Source organism: Strix aluco, chromosome 15 (genome assembly GCF_031877795.1).
Source record: "Strix aluco isolate bStrAlu1 chromosome 15, bStrAlu1.hap1, whole genome shotgun sequence".
NCBI classification, from domain to species: domain Eukaryota; kingdom Metazoa; phylum Chordata; class Aves; order Strigiformes; family Strigidae; genus Strix; species Strix aluco.
This window is the reverse complement of record NC_133945.1, coordinates 19,624,325-19,642,458: the sequence shown is the minus strand read 5'-3', so window position 1 is coordinate 19,642,458 and position 18,134 is coordinate 19,624,325. Positions and strand designations below refer to the sequence as shown.

At 35.5% G+C, this 18,134-nt stretch overlaps 1 protein-coding gene across 7 annotated transcripts in view; it reads left to right on the top strand.

Annotated features, from left to right (window-relative positions):
• Positions 1-18,134, top strand: part of LOC141930165 (RNA binding protein fox-1 homolog 1) — a 920,114-nt gene that overhangs the window by 222,054 nt on the left and 679,926 nt on the right. The gene's annotated exons all lie outside the window — the stretch shown is intronic.

Sequence of the window (18,134 nt, the reverse complement as noted above, 5' to 3'; positions counted from 1 at the left end):
ACAGTTGAAACAAACAGATAAATTTGGCTAACTCCATTTCTTTGTAGATACATTTTTAAAAAGCAGAAATAGAGTACAAAAGACTGGGATTTTAAAACGTATATCAGTTGCCAGCCAGATATAATTGCAGAGTATTTTAAACATTTTGAATGATTTTAACAATGTTCTTTCTTTAAAAAAAACCCCACACTTCAAAGAGTGGAAAAAATATTGAGAGGAGTAGGGAAAGTGGGTTTTGCTAGCTTTTAAAAGAGGAATCTCTTCCATACTCTAATAGGAGTATGATGTTTTTTAAAAGACTTGCTGTCACATGTAGGAGACCATGGCTCAGTCTAGTAGTGGAATGCTGGGCTCTGTGCATTTCAGACAGTAAGGGTTTGGTTAGCAGCTTAGGCACCATAAAATCACATTGCTTTCAGGACCGTACATCAAATTCCACCTCAGGTATTTTATTTAGATGGATAGTGAGGAATTCAGTAAGGTCCAAAACAGTCTTTGTCAGTTCTGCAGTGATAAGGAATTTGGTCTTGATACAGAAGTAATTGGGATTTATATAAGTATTAAACAAAGTTCACAATTATTTTTGCTTATGTAATAGTTAAAAAAAATTGGCTTCTGTATGGTACGTTGGTTTCATATGTATTTCTAAAATGAAGCAATGGACATGTATAGAGTTTGAGTGTTTTGATATTCTGTTCGTAAATTACAGCTTTTTCTTACACATTTAATAGTCACGTTGTTGATCTGTTTTTTGAACATGCAATTGAGGTTGACTTCTGAAAAGTGAGCAAAACTGTGATTAAGTAAACAGAGTTCCCTTGTCTGCAGCAAGAGCAGTAGTGGTATATGTTATCACCATTTTCATATTTGAATGATTTAATGGAAACAAGGTGGACTTTGGTTTCGATCCTTTATGGGGAGCTTCTCTGTGAATGCCTGTGTAGAGCCTCTGTCAGTCATCAGTTTTACCTCCTTTAAACCTACATATCTGTTAAAGATTTGATTATCTGTTTCAGAGTTTTTCTTCCTAAAGTAGCACCAAATTTCTTGGTAGTTTAGATGTTGTAAACATACAATATCTCACATTCCCGTTGCCTTCCCTTTAATATGTGGGCAAGAAGTTATATTTAGTCAGTGCCATCTCCACATCCAATACATTGGTAACTCGGCAAGTGTAAGTAGAATTAATTATAACCCTTTCCAAGCACAGTTTTAGAAAGATCAAGCTTTATGTTTTTACCTACTCCTACATGAATAAATATTTGAAATCAAAATAACAATAGATGGATGAAACAACTTTATTATTTAGCAAGGTGTTATATTCAGTCTTTGTAACTTCAAACCGGTTACTTCAGTCGTATCTGTATTTTGGAGTTGTTCAGATTTTTTTTTGGATAAAATTCTCACATAGGGTCTCGGTTTTGCTCATAAACTGCAAAACTGTTTCAGGAACAAGTAATAAATTGATTTATTCAGTGATAAGCCTTGTGATGTAGAAAAATGTTCCTAAGCATAATATTGGAATTTTGGACTTTTTCTATTGTCATGAAAAGTATTTCTATTAAACGCTAATAAATTTTATTGAGAAATATGTTAGAACTGACAAATGAAGCATCCAATTGGAAAGAAGGAAGAGAAATACAATTAAGTCTTGCTTTTAAGTTATTGTGGCAGTAATTGTGAAAAAATACCATGAAAAGTAAACTAGGGGAAAAAATGTATAGAGAATTTTAACCACAGAAAATGTCTTGACTAGATTTTACTTCATGCTAAGAAGGAGTTATTTTTAAGATAGCTCAAGTTGACTAAAGTCAAGATTTTAGTATATTTCAGTGATAAGGATTTTGGAGTTTTTCTTGGAATTACTATGCCACAAGATAGTATATTTCTGGATTTTAGAGATGGGAACAAAGACTACAGAGGGCCTTGATTACTTCAGATGATTTTTTTAGTGTCTTGAGGTTTTTTGGATATATTTTAAGGTTGGGATATAATTTACAACATCTCCTAGGAACTAAGCATAACTTTTGAAATGTAGTAACGTTATGTGAGAATAAAGTTTACTTTTAAAGACTATTATTGTGCCATAAACAGTCATATTTTCAATTCATCTAAAAATCAATTTTGAAAAGTTATCTGCCCTTAGTTTTGTTTTGGAATATGTTGCAAAGGTATAGTTCTCATAAACTGAGTTGTCAGGAAATAACAAATTCAGTTGAATACACTGATCTATAGATGATTGATTTTTACAGGTATGCCTTTTTGGACACAAGACGTACCACAAGTATATAGTCACCAGATGAAAGAAAAGACCAGGCTTTTAATTTAAAAAGGTGCATCATAAGTATATTTTCTCTAGAGTTCAAATGCTGGGGGATTGCATTTGGGTGAGGTACCAGACAGGTAAATGAAAAGAAATAAATGTTTAAGTGCGACTCTCTTTGGTAGCATTTCTTTCAAAATTCTTCTGTGAATAAAACTGAATTTTATAGCCTGAGATCTTTTGTCAGCTTTGGACTTCTGTACCTGTAGGAATAAGTCTTTTCCTTTTTTTTTCTTTTTTATTTTTAAGGTATCAAGTAGAGATGTTAAGGAATGTAGCAAAGCTGCTGTCTTCAGTGACACTGTGCACTCACTACTTTTACTTGAACTTCAATTTGGACAGTGTGAGAATGCGTTTGCTTTGGGGGATTGGAATAGAGTGTAAGCGTTTCTGCTTTCTAGTTGTCTTCATCATGCCCATTCTGCATTTGATTTCAGTTAACCATGTTAAATTGCATAGGCTGCGATTTGCCTTCATTGTCATTGAAAATGAAGCACAGTATGGCTTCTTCCACCAGGTTGCAATCAGAGACTATTTTTGTTCTGTAGTTAATTACAGATTTTTTGAACAGCAATAAGGCTTCAGAAGAGTGATATTTTTCTGATGGTCAGGAATATTTTAAAAATTACTGTAGTATCACAGAAGCTTATTAGTTGCCTTTCACAAACATGAAGACACACTCAAACTTTTTTTAAAGTACTAAAATGGAGAAACTGCTTGAGTCAGCAGTAACATCCAGATTCAGCAAAACTAGGTTATGAATTCAAGCAATTAAACATGACAAAATGCCCAGTTTTACTGCCTTCACTTAATACGCTTCCAGTATTTTTTCAGATACATAAAAACTTAAGAATATTCTTTTCTGTCAGGTGTTCACAAAAAAAGTACACCTCCAAACTCCAGAAACCGATGAAAATCCTCTTGCTTTGCATTTGCACCTTTAGTTTTTATTTAAATGTTTTTATTTGCAGGAGAAGCAAACACTAATATTTTCTTCAGTTTCATATACCTGGAGTTCAGCATCTACTCATTTATGTACCTGCATTTTGGGAGAGAGAATTAAAAAGAGACTGGTTGAATATTTAGGAATTAATAAAAGCATCTAATTTAATTAATACTTAATAGGTATTAAAAATAAGATTTTGCTAAAGATTAGAAATCCAACCAAAATTTTCATGTGGAAGGCCAGAGGATCCATATTTTTGTGCTTTTGTTTTTATGTATTTGATTTTCAGTCATTTAAAGCAGGTTTCCTAGTTAGTAATTATTGCAAATTCAAGCAGGTAGAAAAGGGGAGGGAAGTAACCAAATGCAAGTCTTGGTATTAATGACTAATGGACCAACCTGAACTTGACCGGAGCTTTAGCAAAGATCATCAATTCACTGCTTGTATCTTGGAGCGTGATGTAAAATGCTAAGAACAACCTCCCACCCTTTGCAAATGGAAATTGTTCTGCCCACTTGTGCTGCGGTGCTTTCTGGACAGGTGCTTATGGTTTTTTAATGTAAATATTTTCCTTGTTAACTTTGAACTTTCTGATTACATGAATTATAGCAATCCAGGAATCAAGTTTGATCCTTTTTTCAGGTAAGTAAATTGTAGCTTATATGAGGACTTGTTTCTGACTACTAACTAACCTGAATCTAATGGCTCTCTACTTGAGCTGTAAAAATGTATTACAGCAAAGTGCAGCGAGAGACAGATGCACATTTGGACAGTTACGTGTGCGCTGCTGAGAACTTGCGCTGTTACATGATGCTTTAACAAAAATAGCATCATTTCAGTGAATAATGTCATTTAAGATGAAACTCAGTATCTTTGAGGAACTACTGTCACCCTGAAGCGAGTCTTCTAAGAACATGACATTGAGATCAAGCCCTAATGGGGTATCATGGCTTTCTCCTTCTGTACTGTTTTACATGACTTGTATGTTTTTGTGTTAGCATCAAGTGTTCACCTTTTTACAATTACTCTACCTTTCTGACACAATGTGTCCTGGGGTATTGTAATGCTGGGACTGCAGCTCAGCTCTGGCCTCTGATTTTTCAGGACCCAGCCTTTTAATGTAGAATATCAACAAGTGGTGTGTGTAAAAGGAAGAGATTAATTTTTCAGAAGAATGTATCTGCTATCAGCTGTGTATGCAGGCAAAGTTTGACACTTGGTTGTGATATAGAGGAACCTCAAACCATTAATTTTTTGTCAGAATATTTTGCAAGACTGAATTGAAAATCAATATCATCTAATGTTTTCTTTTGAAGACTTTTGATATTTTTAACACATGTATTTATTAATAAGTTCTGTATGATGAGCAGTGGCATAAGGTCCCATTTTTCCATGTTGCCAGTTCAGCCAGCATGACATGAGGCTGTAACCAGGAGACAGTTACCAGGAAAAGCAGGAAACCGCTGCCCGTGCCAGGGACCAAAATCATCTAAGAACCAGATCTCATTTCAAATGGCATTTCATTCCAGTTGGGAGGCTTTCCCAATGTCAGCAGAGTCAAAAATCCAGTCATGGCAGACTGAACTTTGTACCATCAGAGAAGCCATGGGAATCAACTTATTCCATTTTGACTTTCACATTGAATAGTATGAGTCTTTTTCTTAATGCTAGTTCTTTCTTTGAGCCACAATAGGAAGTAATATTTACTAAAAGAAGATATTAAGAATGGCATTGGGTATTTTAATGAAGTTTCTTTTCTTGCAATTGTATTTTCAATATGTATCCATCTCTCCAACAAATATCTATAATTATGAGGACGGGTAAATCAAATTCAGCACAGTCATGGAACACCTTAGCAGGACTTCTGTTTGCCCAGGTTTTAGACTCATCAGAACAGAGCATTTTACCAACTCCGTGTGGTAGCTCTGGTTCACTAATTGTACCCCTTCTTAATACAGTGACTTGAGGATGGTCTTTAGAGCTAGAAAACTGGGGTCAGAGAAGAGCTCAGTCTTGAGATACGTTACAGTCTGTGAATTGTTGATGAAATGAAACTTTACGAAGAGCGTACACAGGGATGCTCATCATCTTTTGGATAGGCAGTAGATACAGTGGACTGAGTTCCTACGCAATCCTTGCGTGTCCTGTAAGAGGAGAAACTCCTTTCATCAGGTCATGCCATAACTAAAAAGAAGCAATCTTCTTAAATGAGTAAGTGCAAGTAATAAATATCAGCCATGTTATCCAGCTCTCTCACACTCTTCCTGTAGCAGTCATTAACTACTGAACAACGAAAAATAGAGCAAAGCTCAAGTATGTTAGTATTTCTTCTCAGTAATTATTATCATTCAGACCTGGGGCAAGGCACTGTGAAAAGGGGAGGCAGTACAGTAATTCTGCTTTCATTCGTTTTCACCTGTGCGTAGCTGAGCAAGCAGTGAACACAATTCCATTCTGATGTTAAAATGAAGAATTCGGTGATCACAGAGAAATAGTGATGGAGAGGACCGCTCTTCCACGTCATTGAATGCTGCCCTGTTCCCTGAAAGGATCATCTTTACAAGTGTCATTTGTGATAGACATCTAGTAAATCTTTAAAAACTGTTAATAAGGGAAGTTCCATTAACTCCCTGGACTACCTGTTCCAGTGCCTAACTGTCTTTACTGTCTTGAAAAGTGATTTTTTTTTTTTTTTTTCTAGACAAAATCCCCTGTGCTGCAGATGACCATAGTGTTTCATGTTCTCAGTGAACCTGAAGGGAAAAAGGTTTCCCTTTTCCCTGCATCAGTCTGTGACAGAGATTCCAAATTCAGACTTCAGGTTTATGCCCCACACATGTTTTAATTTCTGTATTTTGGTTCAAACCTTTCTAATTGTTATTTGGTTTGGGAATCTTTTAATCTAAGACGTGCTTTTTGAACATTTTGCGTTTAAGTAAAAATATTGAATTCAAATAGTTTTAACTAATGATTGGGAGCCAAATATTGGCCATGATTTATAATATGATCGGGATTATATAATGGTTATTGTAAGACATTGTTAGACATTTGAGACTGTGGTTCTCCCAGTAGACTTGAGATCTCTAAGTCGCCTATTGGACTTTTTTGAGGCAGAGATTATGACATTTATTATTTTGCTGAAGTCTACTTGAAAGTTTTTTTCAGAACCTATTATGCTCCTAAATTTATAGAAGTGTGTAAATGTAAACGTGTGTGTGTGAGCATCTTTCTCATAAAAAATAAAAGTTAAATGCTTTTGCTGATAAATTCAAGAGTGGATTAGTTCTGCCTGCTCTTGGTTCACATCATTTTTCAGAATAATTATTGCTAGATGCATTTATCTTGTCTGTATAACGTCGCAGAGCAGACGTGGGGAGAGAAGAAATGCAAGACAGGGCTTTGGAAAACAAGTCTTTTGGAATAAGGGCTGTGAGGTCATGCTGGCATCTACTCTACTTGACCAGTTTAGCAACTCCACACTTAGAGGTGGTGTTTCCCAGAAGATCTGAAGGACTGCTCTTGGATAACCTCCTTCCAGCCTGTATTATCCCGTGATCCTTTGTTATCAGCTGGGTGGGCCTGGCGAGCAATGGGTTATTTCAGTGACTCAGCACTGAGGGTAAAGCACAACAGTGATAAAATGGGAAATGCTTCTGCCGTTTTGGAAGACATATGTACCTATGGAAAATGATGCAAATCTATTCCAGAAATTTGTAGTAAACTCTGTTTAGGTAATGAAAAGCTAAAGGACTAATACTATAAAATAATTGTGTGTGAGTCATTGGCTAGTGTATAACTTGATCTGGCTATGCAGTAGAACAAGAAAAGTAGAGGATGCAAACTTCAACTAATCATACACTGTCAGTATATGACTCAGGTAGACTATCTTGTGCATTCATAGAAGTGGGGTGGATTGGGCTGTTATTATTTTCTTCAAGTTTTAGCACTACGGAGGAGCCAAGGGCATTGTGTCCATTAAGATAACAGAAGACAAAGATAGATGAGGAAGCTGAGATTCTTAGGGGGAATAATCTTTAAAAATGGCATGCAGGATGTATGTTTATTCCCCCAAATCTTTATGTCTGTGAAGCATAAAGATTGTGAAATTCTAACTGGATCCAAGCAATTTTCTACAGGCAGTTATTTAATTTGGGGTGGGGAGGAAGGTTAGGTAACTAAAAATCCTTTTTAGTTATTTTAACAAATCAACAAATTTCATCAATATTTTAAGAAAACTGGAAATGTGGAAGAAAAAAAGAAACAGAGAGCATTACAACTTTGACATGTTTCATTTTGGCATTTAAAAAGGAATCGTCTGTTTCTTCCCCCCACTGAGAAATTTCCTTTCTATTTTCCTGCATGATGTAGAACTACAAAAATACTTGGGTTTAACTACAGTTAGTAATAAATGTTTCATTTGCTCTTTCAACATTGCAGACAGTAGACTGCATTTTTGCTTAAACGAACAAATTCTAACGTGCAATTGGACATAACAGCATTGGCGTGTTGTTCTTCATGTCTGTAGTGAGTAGGATGTGAAGCTGTGGGCTTAAATTACACAAAGGAAGCTTTAGATTAGGCATTAGAAAGGCTTCCTGAGAGTAGGAATACTTAATATTTAATTAGATGAGTTAGGAAGATTATGGGATTTCTGTCACTTTGGAAAGCAACTGTCAGAAAAATGCAGCTGTATGCCTTTGTATGTAAAGACATACTATACAACTAATTTATAACCAACAAAACTTGTTCTCATTTCTGTGTATTCCTTTTACTGAAATAGTGTTTCGCAAAACCTGAACTTATTTCCCATTCAGCAGGTGGATCTCTCTTATATCTCTAGCAAGAACTTTTTTTAAAAAAAGCTCTGAATCTGACCTTTTGCTATTTTTACACATCAGTGAGATAAGTCAGTGAATCCATATTACAAATATTTTCCCAAGAAACAGAGTTTGGAAAATACTGGACTTCTGCAAAGTTTCTGATAAAATCTTGGATCTTCCTTTGGGCCAATTTTTTTTTTTTTTTTTTTTTTAAGTACAGTGCAATAAGAGGTGTGCACTTCTTCAATCCCTGCTCCCAACTCACCTCTCAAGTGTTTAATCTTATAACGATGTGATTGCTGGTTAAACTTGTATGTAGTTTACCACTTAGTTCTGAGAAAAAAATTTTGGTCTGTATTTATGGAAGCACTGAATAATCCTCTCAATAAGGGTCAAGGCAGGTATAATATACTTAGAATTGGATGCATTTAATGAATTGGTTCTATATAAACTCATAACATCTATACTGCATCTGAGGGCTTCCCTTATTCCTTTAGTATTGCCTTTAGAATTTAAAATACAAACTTGTCATCTAAACTAAGTTATTTTGAATATATTTTTGCTTTATTTATAGAAAGTAATTTTTTATTTTGACAACTGCACACTTTCCCATCTTCTATTAATGACATAACATTAAGGTTTATGAATAAAAAGCTGATTACATAGAACATAGTAGAGCAGTTGAGACTTATTTTTACTATTTAGGAAGTGTAAGAGAGCATTGGGCCCAGACAGGCTCTGTTGTGCTGTTTTCTATATAACGTTCTACATATTCTATATAGCAACCAACAGTCTCTGACAGAAAAAGCTTCAAATGAGGAAACAATAGAAATGAAAAGGATAGTTCCTAACCAGTCAATGCACATGATTGGTTCTTGTTTTGGGAATTTTAGTTTACAAACTAATTGCAAGTTGCTTGATGCAGTGTAAGCATTCTGAGAAGGATAAGTATATTGGACACCCTCTTCTCTTTTTTTTTTTTTTTTTTTTTTGTGTTGTTTGTTTGTTTTTTTGTTTAAGCTACTAGAGCCAACAACTAGTTTGGTGCAGGACAGAAGATTGTGTTAGAGGGAACTGAAATCCAGTCTGTGAAGACAGTACTCTACCAATTGCTGTGGAAAATACATCTTTCTTAAAGACAGAGAAGGAACAGTGGGGAACAAAGTCCCAGTGTGCTCTGGACTCCTTTTTGGTAGGACACAAGACCCTGTTGTGTCTAACTATAATTTTTCTAATTAGCTTTTACCTTTTTGTGGACAGACAAATAACAAAACATACTATTCAGCTTAGACATGACATCATTTTGAATGAAGCAATGCTACGATTAAGTTCAAAGAAAACTGTAGTTTTAGAATAGACTGTAGCAAATAGAAGACTGATAGGGAAACACTAAATAGCATTCTGTAATATCTGTATTAAATAGCTGCCAAGATACTTATTACTTGCAGGCATTTCAAACTTCAACGGGTTTATAAAGAATTTAATATTTTCATATGCTTCAGTGTAAAGCCATCTGTCGCAGTGACAGAACAAAGTGTTGAGAACAAGAACAAACGTATGTTTATGGAACTACTCCATGAAATGTTAACAAGAAAGACACAAGATACACAGCAGTATCTTGTAACAAATGGGCAAGGGATTTCAAAAAACATGGCAATCATCTTCAATATTTACAATTATGATTTCTTTTCTAATTTCTTTTTGTGTAGAAGTGTTGAAAAATAAAAGTCTATCAATACAGATGGTGAGGGAGACAGGAATACTGAGTAAAATACTGTTTACATCCACCTTTTGTAGTTTTTCATGTTTCTGCTCTCTTTTCCTGCAGTTTTAAGCTTATATCTGGATGCATCAGTATATATGTTGTACGTTATGTAGTGTTTCATACCTCTGCTGGACTTTTTAGTGCAAATTAAACAGCCTCAAACACTCACAGGAGCTGAACTTTACTAGTACCTTCTTCCCATCCCCCGTTTGGGACAGATTTTTATTTGTGACTGCACAAAAGAATGAATCACATTACAGTGTTTGAAGTTAGAAGTTGATATAGTGTGACTTTTAACCTGTCATACCCCAAATATGGGACACAGTGTGGGCTAGTAAGAGATACAAAGAGATTATAGGGGAAAAAATGGTACTGAGACATCAAAAAGAAAGCAAGTGTTCAAGAAAAGTTACTTTGAATCTTTTGTCAATGGTATCGCAACAAGAAAAATCTAGTTCTAAAGAACCTCTACAGTTGGATTTTTAGTTCTAAGGTATAAAGGATGTATTCTACAGTGATTCTGTTATCTTCAGGTCTCCATTCTTTCTATGAGTTTGGGTGACTGGGAGAAAGGATTGAATTAGATTGTGCCTTAGCAACACTATGAATTTTCTAGGAAGTGTATTTTATGTTTTAAAATGGTAAGTCCAAAAAAGATGTGTGCTGAAGGGTTATGGAGCAGGTTATGGTATAATTCCCTCCCCCATTCAGGTATGAAATCCTGTTCTCAAAGCAAGACACAGCTTGGTGGGTCAGTTACTCAGTTTGAATTGGCAGCATTTCACATTGATGTGGGAAAGAGCAGACGTGATTATGTTTTGATGAGAGTTTTAGGTTTTACTCTGATAATCTATTTTATTAATGAGAGTTATAAACATAGAGTAGATTGATTTTCAGCAACCCTCAAAAACTTAAGCCAGTGGAATGCAGAGGTGGGACTACACAAATATATTAGCAACATCACCCTGAGATGATAAACAACAAAAGTATTCTTTTGTTGTCAGTGTTGTCAGTCTGCGTTAACTGGTAAAATTCATATAATTTCGTTTTTAGTGAGACTATCTGGAAATTTTGAATGTATTGCTTTGTGGCATCTTTCAGCTGTATGAAGTTGTCCCGTGATATCCTTAAAGGAGCAAGCAAACTGTGAAAGTAACAATGTCTGAACTTTTATTTGAGTTCCGATAAATATGTAAGTTGTCAAATTTTTGCTTGGCAGCGGTGCCATCTTGTGGCTAACGTGAAAATCCCAGCTCTGTTTCAATACCGAGAAGTAAATAGTTAAAACCCTGCAATTTTATCAAAACAGTCAAATCGCATTATGTAAGTACGTGTTTCCGAGACCTTCGGTGTTACCCTCTAAATGAAGACAGAGAACCAGATAGAGAGAAATACAGCTTGATCAGACTTGAGTTTATTTAATCTCTATTCTGGCTTTGGCAGAGCGGGACACTGGGTACCAGATACCTCAGATGAAGGTGTATGGAACTGTCACAGAAGCAAACCTTCTATTACTCCTCATAAAGGTTTGTCTTGATGTTTAATGCTGAAGGGATGAGTTTGATCCTTAAGGGAACAGGTTATAGATATCAGGGTATAAAGATTTATTTCCACTTTGAACACTCCTTAAATTTCCTTGGGTATTCAGCTTTGGCAACACACTCTCCAACAATGAGTCCTACCGTTATTTAGACCTGTTGTGTTTAGAAAAAATCCTAACAGGTTGGACTGGTGGGAGGGAAGATGTCCTCCTGCTTTTCTATTAATTTTCATTGTAGATTCCCGTGTCCTTTTTTTCTGAGAACTGAACTTTCTAGTTCTCTGTGCCATCTATTGGTATTTATTTTGACTCTCTTTTTTATTTCCTTTAAAACATAAGCAGCCTTAGTGTTATTTCTCTGGTTTTCATATGGGAATTTTGGGGTCTTTTAACCAGTTCAATCTTCTGTCATTACCATCAATGTTCTTCTCTTGGACCCTCTTACTTTTATAGTTTTCTTCTCATACAGACTGACTAGCCTTTGTGCAACTGAAACAGGTGTGTCTTTATTGCAAATTATAGCAAAAGTTCCTGGTAGCATATCACATGCCAGTAATTGTTTTACCCTGCTAAGGGGTCCTGACTTCTTGTAAATAAGGTTTACAAAGTGTTTGTGATGCTGCTGAGACTTTCTGTTACTGCTAACAACAGAGAAAATGGCAGTATTTTTTGTGCTGACATAGTTCCTTTGTCAAAATACAGCCTCTTTCCCATTGTATTGCTTCCAAAACATGAATTTTAATAATGCATTTCTAGCCGTTTTAATTGTGCAAATATTTATATGCTACCTACATGATAAAATTAATTTTTAAAGCTATTTTGTTTTGTATTAATGAGTTGACTTTTCTTGCTCAATAGACTATCCCCTCAACTTATTTGACTTTGGTTTTGATGAAAAATGGTAAATGGTGATATGATTATATTCTAATGCTGACCAGTGTTAAATGGTTGTGAAAATTATTGGCTAATGAATACTACCGTGTCATTAATCAAGATTGGTATTAGCAAAATGAACTTAAGGGTTTGTTACATTGATTTATAGTGGTTTCTGGAGAAGTTACAGAACTGCAAGGAGAATGTTTGTATATAATGTTTCATCCAATAGAACTCCTCAGAATGTAAAACAATCCATTAAAAATGAGAAACATCCTCAGTCCTAACAGATAATATCAGTAATCTGAGTGTGGTTTGCTTCTCTTTGTTGTGGAATTTCATAGTGTCCTTACAGAAAGAGTTGACCCAAAGATCATCCCGGGTCATGTTGCTGTCACAGCTGCTGTTAACGGGTTGTGAGCAGGACCAACAGACAAACTGGTGATTAACGTGGGGTTTCTCTGTCCACATGTATGTGCACTCTCTCTTCTCAAAATGTTACAAAGACCTGCCACTTGTCTTCCAGACAGTAATGTTTACTGGTTTACTTTATCGCTTTTTGTTCTTTCTGTGTAACATTGAGCTTCTTCTTTATTTGATTTTCTGCTAATAGCATTTCCCAACTGTCAAAAATTTATTAAATTGTTAGGGGAGAGAGATTAAATTTTCCTCCTAGAAAAGACTGGTTTTATGGTAGCTTGTGGTATACTACAGTTACTATGTTGCCTGTTGGTAATTAACATTGCCACTAGGCCCCCAAATATTTCATAGGAGATGTTACTGGGAAGTGCTTTTCCCCCATTAATGATTATAGCTGCTGGTTTTGTGGCACTTAGCACAGTTGATGTGTACTAATTTGTTTGAGCGTGCCTCTCGGGGAAGATCAGGGAGAGTATAAACTAGTTTAAGTGTAGTTACCGGGCTTAGGTATGAGATAAAGTAGGACCAGCTTGGGTATGGACAGAAAGAAAAATTGAGGCACCTTAAGCTATTCTGCTGAGACAAGGGAAGGGGGAAGGAATAAACAAATAACTGTAGGTGCTCTGATGGTGGCAGAGAAATTGGGAGGGATATGTGTATTGAGAATTGCATCCTAACACATCTGCATCATGCCCGAATCACAACACAAGTACTTGCATTCCTTTAAAAACGTGACTGTTGATGCTACTTCCCTTTTGTCTTAATTTCCCATTGTAAGTAAGGTTATGAATCATGCCTGTATCCCAGAGAGGTGGTTTGAGGATAAGCACCTTAAAAATTGTGAGGAACTTCTAAGGCTGAGTCTGTAACGTAAATTGTGATTCATTGTCCTTCTGTCCCCTCTTTTGTTGGAGTCTTGCTGATGGCACTGAATTTCGGATGGAAGAAGAGAAATAATTTGAAAATTTCCTCCCCTCCCTAAAGGAATAAATGCCAAGTGCAGAGCTACTGATTAAAAACGTATCTCTGAGGAGCCTAACAGGAGCTAATCCTTAGGATATATTTAACTAACTTCTAATCCCTTTCACTGGTAAGTGCGTTGAGAGGTAAAAGTTTCTTCTATTTGCCATAGGTTACCTAGTTCTTCGCAGAGTTATCCTTTCACTTACTCTAAGTTAGCCCTTTCTTTCTTCTGTCTTGATAGTTGACAATTATGCTTTATTAAGAATACCATTGTAGTACTTCAAAAGTACTTATTGCCAAGAATAAAATAAAATTTCAAAGTTTATTTACTGCGGAGGCACTAATTAATAGTTTCTCTCTTTACTTGCACCTTTATGGCATAGCATGAGATCTCCTGGCTGGTAGTGATAATAGAGGTATTATTTTCTCCCCTTAAGCAAAATGATGTGTTCCTAAAGTAATTCACTGCAGTGCAAATTATAACTGCTCTTTTTGTCATGACAGGACTGTAATCATCTTGTGTCACTGGTCACCTCTCTAACAGCTTATTGGTTCTCAATGCTGTCAAGTGGAAGAAAAAGAGGAGCTTTTTTTCTTTAGCTTGTGCCAGGACTTTTGGCATTTACATATTGTATTCTCTATTGTGTGTAGAAAATAAGTTGGTGATTACTGGATTTTTTTTTTTTTTTTTTATGTCATAGAATAATTTGCTAGTGAGTGAAACATGAAAGCTACTTCGAACGTTAAAAAGCATTTCTTGTAGGCTGATTTATCTATTATGCAGTTTCTGTGAGATGTTTTTAAGTGTTGCTTCAAGTCTACATTATGTATCAACTTAATGCAGATAAAGAAGAAAACAGAAAGGGAAAGTTGTTTTAAGTGAGATAGTTAAGCACTTAAATGTTTATTGAATTGCAGTTTGAGACCTTGAGGGGGTGAGGGAAGGGTATGAGGTTATAATAGATACAGGTAAAGAACTATTTTGGTGCAGTTGTTTGTATTTTTCATCAGCATCTCCCATGTGGGTCATGATTCCAGCACAGAGTCTTGTAATCTCCTGCCGTGGCAATGATTCAGCTTAAAAATCAATAGGGCATGAGGTGTTTCAAGTTCTCATTATTGTAATGTGTCAACATCACTTCAGTGACCCCAGAGCCCTATGTTGGCTGATTTGTTCTCTGATTTATTGTGCAATCTTGTAGGGCAAACTATAATTTCACTTGCAACCAGAAACTCTACTTTTATCGTTTGTGTCCCAGTCTCCAGTCATTAGGATGTTCAGAGATAATCAATACCTGTGTTTGCTACTGAAGGTTGAATGAAGTTGTCATGCAGCTAAATTACAAAGAATACAAGCAAAAGAACATAGTTGTGGCTGAACAAACCAGGAAGTGTTTTTATTTAAACTCTCATTCCCTAACAACTTGACAATTTTTTTTATTGCTTACCGCCATCATAATTTCTATTTCCCTATATGCCTAGAAGTTTCAGATATTAAATTTTGTAGTTTTAATTACTTACTGTACCATGTTGTCTTTAGGTTATCTGTGTTCATTAATGATTCTGTTATCTTCTCTATGTCTGTCCAAATTTAATAACATCATGAACAGGAAACTAATTATTTTAATGGCTCAAACTTAATAAAATTGTTGTGGCTTTAATGTGTAACAGGTAAAGCAGCATTGTTAATTTCACAGTCATCCTCTCCCACCCCTTCTAAATTCTGATGTTTCCTTACATGATCAAAGTGCCGCGCGTGATAACAATGTAGTCTACATCAGTTTATCCTGGGCAATATCATACCTATCGATGTATTTGGAATGTCTCAAATAAAACTGAGGTAGCTTAGCACAACCAAAAGCTCATAGGACTTCCACTGCATTGACACGTACCCATCACATGCTTATCTTATAATCAGAGCTTAATGCAACAATGTTGAAGCTGAATATCTAAGATTCCACAAAGTGATACCCCTTTAACTTTAATTCTTCCTTTTTTAATAAACAGAGTTTTATCTCCAAGAGGTATTATATGTTTTGGGGGACTATTATTGTATTCTTACCTATTTAATAAAAAGCCAGCCAACCAAACCAAAAAAACCCAGTATGTATAGTATAAACAGTAATTATTACAGAGCAAGAATGTAAGGTTCTGGAAAATGCATTTCTTCAACATTTTCTTTCTAGTCGGTGTTAGTAGCTCCTTGACCATTATAAAGCTGCATGACAAACTACATTTGGCAATAGTTTCCTGCATTTAACTTAAAGGGAATGTAAAAGCCTATAAGATAAATGAATGCACTGCTGAATAAGAGAAGTGCTGGGTTTCTGAGGTAAAATTAGTAGTATTGTTTATTTTGAAATGGAGCTCAAGATCACCACTTTTATGATTCCCTCAAGGAGATCAGTTCTATCTTAGATGCTTGAGCTGCTCATTGCTGTAGGAGTCATTTGCTGTATGGTTGCCCTGTTCTTATACCCTTCCCAAGCTAGACACTGTTGACTCCACCTAGAGGAAGGATAAATGGGTACCTGGTCCACCCCAGAGTGTTAATTCATGTGTTTTGGGGGGTATTATTGAATGAATCTCACCAACATTCTGTCTCCATAAAATTATAATCCTTGAAGTCCTGCAGCTGAAACATTTCTGCATCTGGACATCACTTTTTGGATTCAGTCTGAATGCTAAAGCATGTTAGCAGATTGTCAATTAAGTGAAAAGCATCCAGTGTCTCGAAATGCACAAAGTGGGAGGAAGCAGACCATCTGTATATTTTATGTTTCTTGAAAAACTGATGACTGGACAGTATTTTTCCAGTATACGTAACAGATTTAATATTTTCCTCCTGAAATATTCGTTTCGGTAGAACTTCCAATTTAACAGTTGAGAGTTGACAGCTTACCTAATGAGGAAACATCAGGCAGCATATAAATGTATGTAAGCCTTAAATTAAATAAATCTGAAATTAAGCAGTTTTTAAAAGTTATATGAAACAATAAGATCTATATTCACCACTAAATCTAATACAAATAAGAGAATATTCAGAATTGGAAGCAAATTGGGAAAAACTAATGTCTCGGACTCAAGGTCAGAAATTTTCAAAGTAATTTTCACAGTTGTGTAAGACCAATTTTGCAGTTAGATTAACAAATGTTTATTGATTTGTTAGGGGGGTAAGAGGGTTAATAATTTTCAAGGCTTCATTTTTTTTTTTGTCCTCTGTTTTCTCACCCAAACCATCAGTTTTAATTATAGCCTCTGAAACTCATTTTTTCTTAAACTGTGTCCATGTAATCTGGGGGCGCACTACAGAAATTGTTAACACTTTTTAAAGTCTCACTTGCAAAATTATTAATTTGTAGGTATTATTATTCAGTAGCTTATTATTACTCAGTCTCCCTAAGGACAGGTTGATGTCACTAGTGAACACAGTGCATGTGCAAATTCATGTGTGCACTTCTCAAATACTGAAAAATAGGCATGCTTGACTACAGAAGGAAATTGTTCTCAGATTTCAGATGCTTCCTGAAAATCAGTGTTAGTAGTCCTAGCTCACTGTGGAAAGATTGGGGTTTTGGGTTTTTTTGGTTTTTTTTTTAAATATGAAAGTGTCTCATAGTCATTTACTAAGCTGATCTATTTAAAGACTTCTCCATGAAATTAAAATAATTGTCATGGGGTTGGTACAGCTTTAAAAAGTTAACATCTATGGCCTCGTATATCACAGAAAGATATGGGTCTTTTCTGCATGAAAATTTGACCTATATAACAGAATAATCTGGCATAATGCAGAGAAGGGAGATGAGGGAGAAGGTGGGCTGTAGCAAACCTTTCAAGTGTTGCACAGGCCGTGAAAATCTGTGGAGCTGCTGGAAGGTAGATAACCTGTGCAAATTAATTTGTCTACTGTACATTCTATGATGTATAATTCATTTTACATTGTAAGTGTCCCACATTCTGGAGGCCAAGACTGTTTTAAAGTATCTCATCTAAGTCGCTCATATATCCCTTGAAATGCTTATTTAAAAATAAAATGTCATAAATACATGGAAAACTTTCAAGAAAGTTCTCTTCATTTTTTGAGAAACTTCTTCATCCTCGGTATAGTTTTTAATGTTTAAAGAAAAATCCTTTGTAGTTTGGCCTTTTATTTTTTTTTCCTTTCTGGTGAATACACATTGCAGCATCACCCAGAGATTTCTAGAGTATACAGAATATCAGAAAGTTGGTAATTTTAGCTCCCTCTGAATACTTTCGGGAAGTAGAGATAAATGTTGCATTGCTACAGATCTCCCTCTGCTTTTTCCCATCTGTCAGTCAAATACTGAAAAGGAGTATACACCAAGTATAACTAGCATTGCACAAATTCTGTACAGGGTACCCTTGTTGACTGGCTTCAGGGGTGTGAGGATAAGCTTGTGGCTTTGGTGGTCACTGACAGCTATTGCAAGACTGGTTGAGGAACAGTGCTTTTCAACTAATAA